Here is a 13,439-nt window from a genome sequence, read left to right on the forward strand (position 1 = left end):
TATTCATACATATTCAAACATAATCATATTATTATTATTGACCTGTCGTCACATTCCTTGGCACTCGCATATTTTTAAAAACTTAATTAACTGTGCAATTTTAACAAACTGTTAAAGAGCATAAACAATTTTCAACAAAATGATTGCTGCATTTTGTGTGTGTGTGTGTGTGTGTGTGTGTCACCAGCTTTGAGGCAGGTCAACGAATTAATTTTGGTCAAGGATTCCACGAATTTCTTTATTAAAATTTCAGTTGCAGTCGAGAAGGGGGCGAAGGGTTGGCGGGCGAGGCAGAGATTTCGATATCAGCTATTGGTTGACACAAGCTGCGAAGACAGGCGGATATTTTTCATTATTATTAGCAATATTCAAATATATATATATATATATTGTATATATTTGAAGAGCGCATTCAGGGCAAGAGCTCGCGCAGCGCAGCAATATAAAAATGTGTGCGTAGCAAAAAAATCGTAAAAACTGCACACGATGCACAACAAGAAGAACAACAGCACAGCTTAAAGAAGAAGAAGAAACCGATATAGTAGTATACCCGATAAAAGTAAACAAAATCGGGGCACAGAGGGCGCTGGAAAGACGCCTTTTGCCCGGCTGAATTAAAGTATCAGGCTGGAAATTTAAAACCTCTTCAATAACAACAACAATGAGCAGCAGGAGCAGGGTGACACTGCAGCTAAAGCGTCAGGGTAAGACAGCAGAGTGAGGGTGTTAAGGGAATCGGAGGGTGGGAGGAGGGGGGGGGGGGGGGGGATGGCTTGGCAGGAGCATAAAAACTCAACTGCAACCAACTGAAAAATTAAACAACAACCAAGAAAATGACGACGATGAAGCGCTCCTCCAAAAAGAACAAGGCAAGAGTATAATGTTGCAACCAGGCTGCGCGGCGGGCAGGGTCTGGGCGTGGTGCCAGCGACAGGAGACCAGGGTGCAAAGCGGGTCGTGGCATCAATGTGACGTTCAGGTTGCGGTTTCGCTGCCTCTTCCTTTTGCTCGAGAGCCTGTATCTGTGCCCCTATCTGTGCCGCTGCCGCTGTCGCTGCCACTGCCTGTGCGGCAGGTAGAGCCGTTGGCTGGCACGACCCTGACCAGCTTTCCATCAGCAGCAGCGGCTACAGAAATATTTTTAATAACGGGCCGCCGCATAAATAACATCGAAATATGAGCGTCCATCCTGGCAGCCGCCATGTCCTTGGCCAGGCAGCGTCTTTGACCATTAAGATATTGCATTGACCACGGCAGTCGTCCCCCAATCAAGTCGTCCCATCTCCCCCCTCGCCCTCCCCCGCCACCGCTTCAATAACGCACTGTACTCGAAAATATTTACATAGGGCCCGGGCGCTGGGAACCGGTTCGACAACAACGCGGCCCCACTGCTCCAGGACGACGCGCTCATGTACTACAGAGCCCTGTCAACAGGGGTGCGACATTACAATATGTCAAATCGGGCATGACCAGCCGGTGATCAGGTTTGGGACAGGCATTTGCAATATTACAAGAATCTGCTCTCTATTTGGTATTACAATTTTGGGCAAGAAACCAGAGAAACGACTAAAAACAAGAAATTTGATTCAAATTTCAATATTTTGTATGTTCTTAACTCAAAGCACGCACTTTTATATTTTTGTCAATGATGTAAGTGTATTCGATTTTATTACACCCTTATTGAGGGTATTATAATTAAGTCATGAAATGTGTAATGCATAGGAGAAATGTTTCAGAGACATCTAAGTATGCATATTCCTGTTCAGATTCAACAGATGATCTCGTATAGTCATAGTTCATCTATCATCACGGAAACTTGAATAGCTTCGTCTTTCCGTCTTTCCGGATCCTGCAACTATATCATATTGCTGGCAAGATTGGTGAAAAACTAAGTTCTTATACATATACAACATTTGTTTGGCTTTTCAAGATATCTAGGCAACTACAAGCTTTACAAAGCTTCTTAAATATGAGCAAACTTCTTATCAATATCGGACAATAGTATCATACAGCTTTATAGGAAAAATTGTTTGAAACATGCGTTTCGTCAAGATATTTGAACCAAAGTGAGCGGTTACTTACTTCACTCTGCTTCGTACATATCTGCTAAGCCGTAGCCACATATCTGGAAGGGCATTCAATATATGGCGTGCCTCAGATAACCGATTTTTCTCATTTTAAAACATGAAATGCGAACTGCAATTTCATTTAATTCTCTTCAGGCATATCATATAAATAAGCAGAGTATTTGCGGTTCGTTATAGACTAACCTAAAAAGGCTTCACAAATCAGTTTCTGTTGTTATTGTTGCGCCATTCGCTTTGCATTGAATTAATCGCCACATGACGCGGCATCCTCATCCACATCGTCATCGTCATCGTCATCATCGTCACCGTCACCGTCACCGTCACCGCCACAGTCACCCTTCAGCTACAATCGTATGTCCCGATTCGGGCTGGGGCCGCTTTGGTTTGGGCTCGAGTGCGTGTCGCTTATCAATGGAAAGTGCTGACGACAACGCAGCCCGAGGCCAAGGACCAGGACCCCTTTACGCGGCGGCATCGATGAGCGTTGGGGAACAGGAGCAGAAGCAGGAGCAGAGGCAGAGGCAGAGGCAGAGGTTGAGGCAAGAGCAGAGGCAGGGACCTGTTTATAGTTTGCGAGCAACTAAATTAAAATTATTTCAACTTGAGTGACGTTCTGTGCGAAGCTGGCAGTAACGGACCCTCAATCGAACCCTGAGCCAAAGCCCGAGCCCCGAGTTGGCAGCTCGATTCGGAGTCTGGGTCTGGTGTCTGGACACTGAAGACTGGAGTCTGCCATTATGCCTGATGCCTGATGCCCGATGCCCGACGCCCGATGCCCGACGCCCGATGCCCGATGCCAGGGCCATTAAAACAAGTTTTGTCGAGCCACTGCAGAGGGGGTTGGACTAGTGAGGATGCGGCAACGGCGGCAGCTGTGCGCAGGGAAAGCGTTTTGATTGCACTCGAAGCTGTTGTTGTCGTTGTGGTTCAATGGGATCAAATTATAAATGCTGCTGCGCGAACGTAAATAATCTCAATAAAAGCGGCCAAAAGGCGTAAGCAGAAATATAAAAATAATAATTTGAATATGTTAATAATAATAATAATAATGATAATGCTAATAACAATAATAATAATAATATAAATAATTATAATAATAAAAACATTTTTGTGCTGAGGTAATTCCTTCAGCAGCTCGCCTCTGCCGTTGCATTGTGGCATGTGGAGCTTGTATCCACTAACAACCCCCTACCAGCCATACTAAAGCCCCCCTCATCAGTCCTAACTCCACTTTGGTAAAGCTTTTGCATGGCTTCAAGGTGGGGCCTACTTCGCGCTATGCGCTATCATCTTTGGCCTGCATTCAGACAGATAACAAAAAACAAGAAACTAAATAATTATTTTAAAAAATATGAATAATCATAGTTAAAATAGCAACAACAACAACATAATGAAGCGTGGCACTAGCAAATCGAATGACACATTGAAACAAAAGGGCCAAAATGTGTAAAGTCAAACAATTAAAAACTCAATTAGCGCCATATTGAAAAGCTGCCAATCATGTGGCCCAAACACACAAACACATACACCACACGAACACATGTGTGTATATGTAATAGTGAGTATGTGTGTGTGTGTTTATAGTGCTTGTTTGTTTGCATTGTGCGCCGCAAATTGGTCAAAAGTACAAAAATATCAAAGATTGGACGGAAAACAAAAACGAGCGAGCCAACAAAAACCAAATCAAACAAAAGGCAAAGGCAAATGGCAAACCTCACAAATAGAGCGTGAAATTGACAAAAAAAAAAGAATAGAAAAAGAAAAATATACAAAATAAAAAAATAAAATGAAAGAGGCAAAAATAGCAGCAAATGCAAAATAGCACACAAATTTTTTGGGGGCAACACAAGAGCTGCAACTGCATAGATACAAATGTATCTGCATATGGGTGTCACCATGCCAAGGTAATAGTTGTCGTGTGTGTGTGTGTGTGTGTGTGTGCAGACGGAAGGATTTAGCATATGTCGGAGGCATATGGCAAGCGTTGTGAATCATAAGAGTTGCAGGGACAAAGGGGAGAGAGAAGAGATATGCACACAAATACAAATGAGCTGTAAAAGGAATCAAAATGAGTAACATGCAAAAAGACAAGCAAGGGAAAAAACGAGAAGACAGGCACACAGAAAGACAGGCCAGTTAGCTCAAGGAACAAAGTCAAGGAGGTGGAAAAAACCTGGGATTTATTTAAAGGATTGATTACTTGAGCTTAAAAGCAAAAAGGATTTAATTCAGGAACAAAATATCTTGATTTTAATATATTTTTCGGTTTGTTTTCGTTATAAAATAAAGTTCTTTTGCACTCTCCATCTTTTTGTCGTCCTCTTATTCAACTTCCCCTCTTTCTCTCTCTCATCCCTACAATTTTCCATTTAATTTTCACAAATTCATGCTTACATATCTGCAGCATGACAGAGAAAGAGAAATATTTTTAAATAGACTAACGTATTGGTAGGAACTTAATCACTTTGGCATTGATTTACTCTCAACTAAAGCATACTGTAGTCAGGAACCGCTAAACAAATGTACTTCATTTTCCAGACCCTTTCCACACTTCAAGCCAAATCCTGCACCTTTTCCGCCTTTCCGTTCAGGCACTCAAGCAGCCGTCTCATCATATGGCACAGGGCCGGGCCCAGGCCTAGGGCTAGGCTTATCATCAACATCTGCGTCAGCGACAGTGACAACTTTCTGTCTAGACTTGGCCACGCCCACTTGCTAGGCCGCCCTGTTGGATAGCCGCGCCGATGGCAGACGTCAGCAGAAAACGGAAAGGCAGTCAAATGCAATTATGAAAATTCATTTGATTTGTGTTTATGATTTTGCCAACGTCCGTTGAATGTTTAAAATTTAATTTACCATGAGGATAAAGTTAAGCAGGGGACCAGCAACAGATGAAAACGCGGCGACTAACACTTAGCACTTTGACTTGCCAGCCGCAAAAGCGCAAATCATGCCCAAGACTAAATATCTCAACCGGCAGCAATCGGTAGCCATATGGCCAAGGCGCAACAGCAACAGCAGCAGCAGCAGCAGCAGCAGCAGCTCGGAGCCATTGGCACCCCATGCAGATGAACGCAACTGTTGCAGTTACTGTTGCAGTTGCAAACGTACGTATTTTGCTTTTACTCAACTCATTGCCTCGTAATTAGTGGAAATTACTTGTGCCGCTTCCCCCAAAATACAACAGCAACACCAACAACAACACTAGCAAAAAAGCAAATAAGCGAAGACAAAAAAAAAAGTGCGACTGCAGCTCAGAGTCGCTTGTAATTACCGCAACGATCACCGAACAGCGATCAACGTCCACTGCCGCTTGCCACAGGTGCGTGGCACAAAAAAGGCGACAAGTGGCAGCCGCATCCAGCTTGCAGAATTATGAATGCTCTGCCACAACGATATAACAAGCATTTTCGCACTCTTATCAATTTTAAAGTAGATTACAATGAAAATAAATATAACATTTTAATACTCAAAATCAATAAAACAATAAAATAAATATATATATATGTATATATTAATTTAAAAGATCAAAAGATTGGATTTAAAAATATGAAATCAAAATAAATTAAATTATATAAATTTGTTATTTTCGATATTTTTTAGAATTATTTGCTATTATTATGTTTTTTTTTTATTGAATCTATTAAATATCTTTGCCTCTACGTGATTTGAAATTAGTTTTTAAATTAAAAAAATCCGGTAAAACTCAACAATTCCTTCATAGCATAAATGTTAAAATGTTACATGAATTATTTATGTTATATCGCTGTAAAATATCTATGTTAGTTTTAAAAAGTCACTGATACTATGTGAAGCGATATTTTGCTTCCTTTCATTAGGTTTCAATTGACTGAAAATAATCATATGAAAATGGATTCCTTCAGTTTAGCAAAAATTGTAGTTTCAGAATTCGCCCAGCTCACATAGTTGGATATAAAATATTTTTAAGATTGAGTTAAAGTCCTAAATGTGTTCAGTTATTTACTTATGCAGCTCACCTGGCGAGCCTTATGACCAACTTATTATGCTCTCTCTGGCTTGGAGAGCAAGTAAAATAATAATAATAAATACATCAACAAAAAATAAAAATAAATGGAGAAAAAGAAGAGGAAAAAAAACTCAACTCTGGACATGACACGGCAATTTGTGTCGCCAGCGACGGCTTGCAAAATTAATTTGTGTCCGCTGTTATTATAAACTTTTTCTGTTGTCGTTTCTGTTATTGCTGCTGCTGTTGTTGTTTCTGCTGTTATTGTTGCTGTTGTTGTTGTTGCGGCTGTTGTTGCGGTTGTTGTCGTTGTCTTTATTGAATTAAGCGTTTTTGTAACTCGATTTCAATTTGTGTCAAAAAGCCGAACGCAAATCTCTGGGAGCCACCGGCAAGGTAAATTCAGCATTCACTTCCACTTCGACTCTGCTCCGCTCGCACCTCCAACCAGCACTCCGCTGCCGACCTTGTTGCCGGCTCCACGCAGACATTTAGGGCTGGCACGCTGGACATATTGTGTGGGCGCATGGGCGTGGCACTGTTTGATTTCTGGCTATGATGACGATGACGATGGCGTCTCATTTGCACTTGACATTGACGCCGCCACTGCTGCGGTAGCTGCTGCTCGCATCAACACTTTATGCTTCATTTAATGCTGCACAGCTGGTCAGAGAAGCTGATGGAGCCGTGGCATCCCAGTTAGCGGCGTCTCGGCTCCAGTCAGCCGTGGCCAATGGCATCGCTAACGCTGCTCAATCAATCGGAAAAGTAAACAACTAGCCAGACTGCCCAGCAGTAGGGGCGGGCGGGATGGTTGACGGGGTCTGAGGTGTATCAAATGTTTACGCCAAGTGGACAAGCAATTGGGCTGCCCGCCTCTAGATCCACTCTAGAGCCGCTCTTAGCCGCTCGCCAGTTATCTAGCTCAACTTTTCTTTCCTGTTTTGTTTGCCTCCCTTTGACAAAGTTTGCCTGCAACTTGCGAGTTGTTAAACTGCAAATTCTTCTGGCACTAGCTAATTAATTAAGTTAAGAACACGAATGTCCTAGTTAGATTCTTGTTCAGGTATTAACTTAGGAGTCCCCGAAGCACTAAGTCATGTTAATATATATATTTTCGGAGATAACTCGTGGTAACGTCTGACGTAGATTCGATATTATATATAAATATGTGTAAAAAGAGACGCACTTACCCAATATTAATTGGACTCCAGTCGGGGATTTAAACACATCACTGAAAGAACAAAAGAAGAAGAGAGTTTGTTTATTATGGAACACGAGAAAAGGCCAGATAGAAAGAGAGAGAAATATTTGCACAAATTTAAGTTTGTTACCAACTAAAGCTGTTTTTACTTAACACTTATAAACAAAGATTGACAGCCCTAAGGCTAACTTGAATTAATGGGAATCGAAGAAGAGCAGGACTACCGTTACAAGTAGGTTTTACTAAATTTGTAGCACTGCAGAAAGTAAATCAGGTATACGTTTGCTTTATGTAAATACTTACTTACATACTTACATACATACATACATACATACATACATACATACATACACACATACAAACATTTATACATACATACATACATACATACACACATACAAACATTCATACATACATATATACATATATATATTATGTATTATGTAATAAAACACTTGTCACTTGTGCATACACTAAAGCATACATATAGATAAATATACGCATGCATACATTCATGTATACATCCATGGATGCATACGTATACATACGTGTGTATGTCTAGATATGTTTTGAATTGGACTGTGCGAAGAGTATAAAACACATTTCCCCATATTTTCCACATCGGGGGGTGAATTTTCCCCTGGGCCCCGTGCAATACATAAATTAACTTATGTCAATAAAATAATTGTTTCTTAGCTCTTCTGTTAGTCAGGACAAACAGTTAGAAATATATTTATAAATTATTATATATAGATATCTCCAGCACAATTTTCAATTTTCTGATATCTTCAAATCTGTCAACTTCCTCATAGATAATAACCTGCCTGTAAATCGTAACCTATGGACTGGTTTAAGAAACTTTCACTTTTCAATTTGTCATAAACGACGAAGCAAAAAATACACAAAAACCATTTCCAATCGGTACAAAAAGGCAATAATGTCATTATCTTTCATGTTTACTGTTATCTAGACTTTCCTACTTTCAAAAAGTAAACCCATTTAAACATAATAATGTCACGTAATTTTTAAATAAATAAGTTCGATGAATGGAGGGTAGAAAAATTATAATTCTGACGTTAAGGATAAATAAATATTTATATATATAATATCTCACATGATTGATTAAATATAATATTTAATGTATAAATAAATAAATAAGAAGGAAGCTCGTTTTTTCATTATTTATAAGAGTTTTATTCGAAATTCACATTAAGAGTACAAATGCTGAAATAATTCTGATTGTAAGAATGTAAAATCTTTTTTTATAAATAAATAAAATATAATATACTAATAAATAAATAATAAGAAAGAACATTTCTTAAGTTTCTTATAAGGGTCTACTTGGAAATAAACTCTTATTGAACATTTTTCTTCTATCTATCTATATTTATATAAATATAAAATATTTCTGCGCTTTGATCAAGAATCGAAATTCGAATATGGGAGCTCGTATTTATGTTTTCAGCTTAGACTTTATAGAATTTTAATTTAATTCCTAATCCAAAATCAAGTATTTACATATCTTTTTGTTGCAGGTAATGTCAAAGATTCAAGTCAAGTTTTAAAATAGGTTAAGTTAATATCAAAATCAGATATATTTTGATTTCTCCTCTGGTCAATCAGCCCTTGTCTGTCACACCTAATTTATCTGAGTGTATGTGTGTGTGTGTTCCTTTTTGGCACAGCCTGCGTGCCGCGCTGCCATTTGCAGTGGAGGCAGCGCCAATCAATTAGCCAAATTGTGCATAAATTTGCGACGCTTATCAATGTCAATATTATCATTATAGCAATAACTGCCTTTTGGGCGGGTGGGGGGCGTGTCTTGGGGCGGCTGGCAGCTCCAAATTAACACATATTTCACTTTATAGCCTAGAAATATTATTGAGAGACGTTTCGCCTTCAGCTCGAGTAGGTCCTCTTCCATCTCTTGCCGCCCTGCCGACCTGTCGCTCCGTTGCTGGCTAATACAATAAATTGCAATATCGATAAAATACACGAACGTCACGCATCGCTCACGGCTCACGACCTCTCCCCGTTCTGTCAACTGGCTCCGCCCTCGCTCCCCCTCCATCTTACTACGCTCATTAGATCGGCCTCATTTTATGGCACGTGGGCGTTCAAGTGGGCGTGCCAGAATCTGTAGCTTGTGCATAGACATAAGCACGGGCACCGCGCCATGGACATGGGCTTGGGCCAGGGGGGCTACGAAGCTCCAGGTCTGGGTCTGGGTCTTGGTCTTGGTTCTGGCTTTAGCTCTGGCTCTGGCTCTGGTTCTGCGGGGTTGTCGTGTACCGCCATGTCTGCGCAAATGGCGCAGCAAATTGAATTTCGTTTATTGATTATCCTGGCATTTTATTTTTTTCTTCCCATACATACAAACATACAAATATATATATTTGTCTTGGCTGCCGGGCTGGGACCACAGCGACTGTTACAATTTATGCAATTTATTGCCCAACAGATGTTGAATTAACTTTGCCAAGCCCTAAATAGATTTTGCGCCTGCATCCGAATCTAATATTGAGCCCGGAACACTTATAAATATAGTCATTATTGGATCGATTCGCAAGTTAAGCTGTCATTCGTTCAGCTCTGACTGGGCATATACCAAATACGCAATCCAATTGATGGACCTATGCGGCCCGTCGACCTGTACGCAAAGTGCCTGCTGCATATTTTAATAACTAAAAACATAAATAAGTGGAAAACATTGCCGCAGTTGATCCATTTTGGGCCAAGACAGTCGGCGCACTGGAGCCGGGCAGCCGGGCAGCCGGTCAGTAAGCGTAGCGACGTCTAGTTGGCCCTCTCAATCCGGTTGACTATTATAAAACCAGGGCACGTAGCCGTTGTCAATCATTATGACAACTTAACGCACTCACACACACACACACACACACACATTAGTCAGCAGCAGCTGTGTGTGCGCTCGCGTGTTTGTGTGTGTGTGTGTGTGTGTGTGGGCCATGCATCAAAGTGCCAAAGTGTGCCTAGGCCAAAAAGAAAGAAAGAAATATCCATTGCAGGGAGCAAAAAGTAAACACACACACGCACACACACGCACACACATGCAACACATATTTTAATATAATAATGATAAAAGATTTATGACAATGGGCAAATGGCTCGAGTCCAAGCAAAGCCAAGTAGCTAATGTGCATAAATTAAATAAACAAAACTCATAATACAGAAAAAAATATACAAATAAATAAAAAACAAAGAAAAATAACAAAAAGAACTTGATTTAAATAAAGTGCAGGTGTCTGGGCTGCTGCATATATAATTTATGTATATACATATATACATATATATTTATACTTATATTTATATACAAGCATTTGCATGTATATTATTTATTTATCATATGCAGCAAAAAACTAAGCCACGAAATTTGTATACCCTATCATATGGAAAAGTCTAAGGCATGTGGGACTTCCAATATGATATATATGCTCTCGAATATTATTCCCCAATACCCCACGTAAAGATCTTCATTTGTGTATACACATTTGGGAACGTAAAATTGTTAAAGATATAAATTCTTGTTTTTATCAAGTAGATCTTCTCTCCTTTTAATTATTAATTACTTTGCATAAACCATATAAGAACTAATTGGGAATAAAAAAGAAATAAATAAAATTTACAGAAATAAATAGATAATAGATAAATGTCTGTTTAAAAGTTTCACAAATGCTCATTCACAATTTACACTTGCATTAAATTTATTTCAACTAAGCCTGGCGGAAAATTCTATATATATAATGATGTAATGATCTTCATAAATGAACTAAAGGACCCTATGCCAAAGAGTGCCAAGCTTTGGGTAAAACCGAGAGCTTCACTCAGAAATGAGCAAAGTGGCGCCCACATACGCAAAGAGTTGACCATTTTATGCGGTAAAAGTTAAGTTTTATTTTTTGATAAAAAAAAAGGACAAATCCCAAAAATAGAAGAGACTTCATTAAAATGCAGAGAGAGAGAGAGAGAGCGAGAGAGAGAGCGAGAGAGAGAGTAAAAGGGAGACAGAATCGAATATGAAATTTAGTTGAGCCAAAGCATTTGACAGCCAAAAGTTTTTCGATTCACATTTAGATGCTAATGGAGATGGGAACAGTTTGGCAGGCAAGGCGCAGAAAGGTGCGGCGCTGCAAGGGGGGCGTGGCAGTGCAGCTCAAATGTAGCGAACGCTGACTGCATAATTGATAAAGCGGGAATCGAATGGCTTGGCCAGCGGCAAGAGAAAGAGACAGTGAGCGCCAGAAAGAGAGAGAGAGAGAGCGAGAGATGGAGAGACAGAGAGTGTGACAGAAGGAGTTACGACTGAGAGGTAAGGTAAGAGGGAGACAAACAGATGCAAATCGCAACAAATGCAGATAACCTTGTTAAGATGCCAATTACGAAAATTAACTTGGCCCTTGGAACGAATTTATTGATTTCGCATTGAAATTGAAATCGAAGCCAAAGCCAACGCCAAAGCCAAAGCGAAAGCTAAAGCCGCTGGCAAAGCGTCGCAGGCAATGGAAAAGCGGAAAATATAAAATGCAAAGTGTACGCGTCGCTTGGCCCTCATTGCTCAATTGGCAAGTGTGTTGCAGCAACTGCAGCAAAAAAGTGGCAAGAAATGTAACAAGCGTAAGAAAAACTTTGCACCAAAGGAAAAACCAATGCACAAGTCGAAGAAATGGAAAAAGGCGAATGGAGGTGCCAGAGACAGAGAAAGAGACAGGAACAGGGACAGGGAGAGTGACAGAGACAGAGACAGAGACAGTGAGGCAAAAAGCGGGCTAAATAGGCAGCCAGCGGAAGCAGTGAGGCAGTCAGAGACAGTTTGAAATAATTACATTGAGCTGTTGCCCAGAGCAGGGGCAGGGGCAGGGGCAGGAGCAGCGGCAGCGGCAGCTGTGGAGGTGACAAGGTGGATTGGTGGGCTGGTGGGGAGGCAGGCGCATTACCGTTGGGGCCACAGCGCAACAACAAATTGCACTTAAATGCGATGCAAAAATCGAACAAACGCTGCGAGTATTGAGCGCAGCAGGCGGCGCCGACGTCAGCGCCGACGTCAGCGCCGACGTCAGCATCGACGCAGCAAAAGTACAAATAATTTCATTATAATGTTGTCTTAGGGGGCATGTAAAAAAAAAGGGCGGAGCGGTGCGGAAGCGGGGGGAATCGAGCAGCAGGGTTAAGTAAAAAAAAGTGACACTAAAGAGGAACAGAGAACAGCAGCAAGAGACTGAGAAAGAGAGAAAGAGTGAGGGAGAGAGAGTGAGAGGGAGAGGGAGAGTTGAGGCTAGAGCGTGGGGACAAAACTGACAAAGCAATCTATAAATAGCTTTACTGGGGTGTGGTAAACGTCGGCTGGCTAGGCGGGCAGGGTGAGGCAGGGGAGGCTGGGGAAGACGCACATTGTCAGTTGCAGCAGTGGCAGCAACAGCAGCAGTGGCAGTGGCAGCAACAGCGACAGCGGCAGTGACGACAGCAGCAACGCGTATTAATTGCGACAGCAGTTCGTCAACATTCCGCAGGAGACAGGACCTGGCCCTAGCCAGAAACAGAGTCAGTGGCAGTGGCAGAGGCACGATCAGGTGCGCGGGCAGGTCGCGGCGGGCTGCTCTAGCAAAGCAGCAGCAACATAATTAAAACTGCCAACATGGCGCGTGATCAGCGGCAGCGATAAGCAGGAATTGAGACTGAGAACTGAAACAGAGACTGAGACCGAGACCGAGACCGAGACGGAGACGGCGACCAAGACTGAGAACTGAGACTTGAGACTTGAGACACAGACTGACACTGAGAACTGACACCAGTGACAAGCGATCGATGAGCGACGAAGACAGAACCAACGTGAGGTGAGATGCAAAGGCAGCTAATAGAGAATAACTAACATAGCTCAGCTTAATGAATATGTAATACATTTTATGCATCTACATGTATGATAAAAGAGCCATTATTTTGCATGGAAAGTAACGCTAAGAAAGAGACAGAAAGGGCGAGAGAGAGGGGGACAGAGATTGATCAGACACTTATATGAAGCCCAGCATTACAAGACAAAAGGGGGAGTGTAAGAAGTATCTGTGCAGATCAAAAATAGATTGATACTAGGAGGTAGGCTATGGCTTGGCTTGAATTGCTTTAAATCATATAAGAGCACATTACTGAA

The 13,439-nt window shown here is 41.3% G+C and overlaps 1 protein-coding gene across 2 annotated transcripts in view; it reads right to left on the reverse strand.

Moving 5' to 3' along the window:
• rst (roughest) overlaps nucleotides 1-13,439 on the reverse strand; it is a 227,841-nt gene that overhangs the window by 80,786 nt on the left and 133,616 nt on the right. The window contains exon 3 of one of the 2 annotated variants that reach the window (XM_064700631.1): nucleotides 7,269-7,309. The gene's annotated coding sequence lies outside the window, so the exon portion shown is untranslated. Of the gene's footprint in view, nucleotides 1-5,361; nucleotides 5,379-7,268; nucleotides 7,310-13,439 lie in introns of those variants that run through there. The other variant, XM_064700633.1, reaches the window with a different exon arrangement.

The sequence above is a fragment of the Drosophila montana genome, unplaced genomic scaffold (assembly GCF_035044405.1).
Source record: "Drosophila montana isolate Dmon_TW-CO22-7 unplaced genomic scaffold, ASM3504440v1 contig_1853_1, whole genome shotgun sequence".
Taxonomy (NCBI): Eukaryota; Metazoa; Arthropoda; class Insecta; order Diptera; family Drosophilidae; genus Drosophila; species Drosophila montana.